The 1133-nt window shown below is 40.3% G+C and overlaps 1 non-coding gene across 1 annotated transcript; it reads right to left on the reverse strand.

Moving 5' to 3' along the window:
- Nucleotides 1-854: 854 nt before the first annotated feature.
- Nucleotides 855-927, reverse strand: trnak-cuu. The gene has a single exon. It is a non-coding gene; the product is annotated as a tRNA-Lys (tRNA).
- Nucleotides 928-1133: the final 206 nt, after the last annotated feature.

Consider the following 1133-nt stretch of genomic DNA (forward strand, 5'->3'; position numbering starts at 1 on the left):
TCCCTGACTCCAGTGACTTTTGAAAGATCTCAACCAACGCCTCTGCTATTTCCTCAGCCACCTCCCTCAGAACTCTAGGATGTAGCCCATCGGGGCCAGGACATTTATCAATTTTAAGACCTTATAGCTTTTCTAGCATTTTCTCTTTTGTAATGGCAACCATACTCAACTCAGCCCCCTGACTCCCTTTAATTATTGGGATATTACTCATGTCTTCCACTGTGAAGACTGACGCAAAGTACTTATTAAGTTCTCCAGCCATTTCCTTATCTCCCATCACTAGGCTTCCAGCATCAGTTTGAAGTGGCCCACTGTCTACTTTTGCCAGTCGTTTGTTTCTTATGTATTGAAAGAAACTTTTACTATCATTTCTAATATTACTGGCTCACCTATCTTCATATTTGATCCTCTCCTTCCTTATTTCTCTTTTTGTTATCCTCTGTTTGTTTTTGTAGCCTTCCCAATCTTCTGATTTCCCAGGGCTCTTGGCCACTTTATAGGATCTCTCTTTTTCTTTGATACATTTCCTGACTTCCTTTGTCAGCCATGGCTGTCTAATCCCTCCCCGGATAATCTTTCTTTTCTTGGGGATGAACCTCTGTACAGTGTCCTCAATTGAATGTACAAACGCCTGCCATTTTTGCTCTACTGTCTTCCCCGCTAGACTCTGCTTCCAGTTGATTTTCATCAGTTCCTCTCTCATGCCCTCGTAATTACCTTTATTTAACTGTAACACCATTACATCCGATTTTGCCTTCTCTCTTTCAAACTGCAGATTGAACTCTACCATATTATGATCGCTGCTTCCTAAGTGTTTCCTTACTTTAAGATCTTTTATAAAGTCTGGAATAGTACACCCAACGTGGGGCTCGAATCCACCACCCTGGGATTAAGAGTCCCATGCTCTACTGACTGAGCTAGCCGGGCTAATGGACTAATATTTATAATTTTAAAATATTGTGTCTTCACTTGCATGACTTTTCCATTGCAGTACATTATGTTTCCAGGGACCTTAAGCACAACATTTTCATTTAATCCTATTTAAAAGTCAGGACTCATCTCTGACTTTTTTTTGATGGCCATCTTTTAACAGTGACAATTATATCAGATGATAATGCTGCTGCTCTGGTATA

The sequence above is a fragment of the Chiloscyllium plagiosum genome, chromosome 10 (genome assembly GCF_004010195.1).
Source record: "Chiloscyllium plagiosum isolate BGI_BamShark_2017 chromosome 10, ASM401019v2, whole genome shotgun sequence".
Taxonomy (NCBI): domain Eukaryota; kingdom Metazoa; phylum Chordata; class Chondrichthyes; order Orectolobiformes; family Hemiscylliidae; genus Chiloscyllium; species Chiloscyllium plagiosum.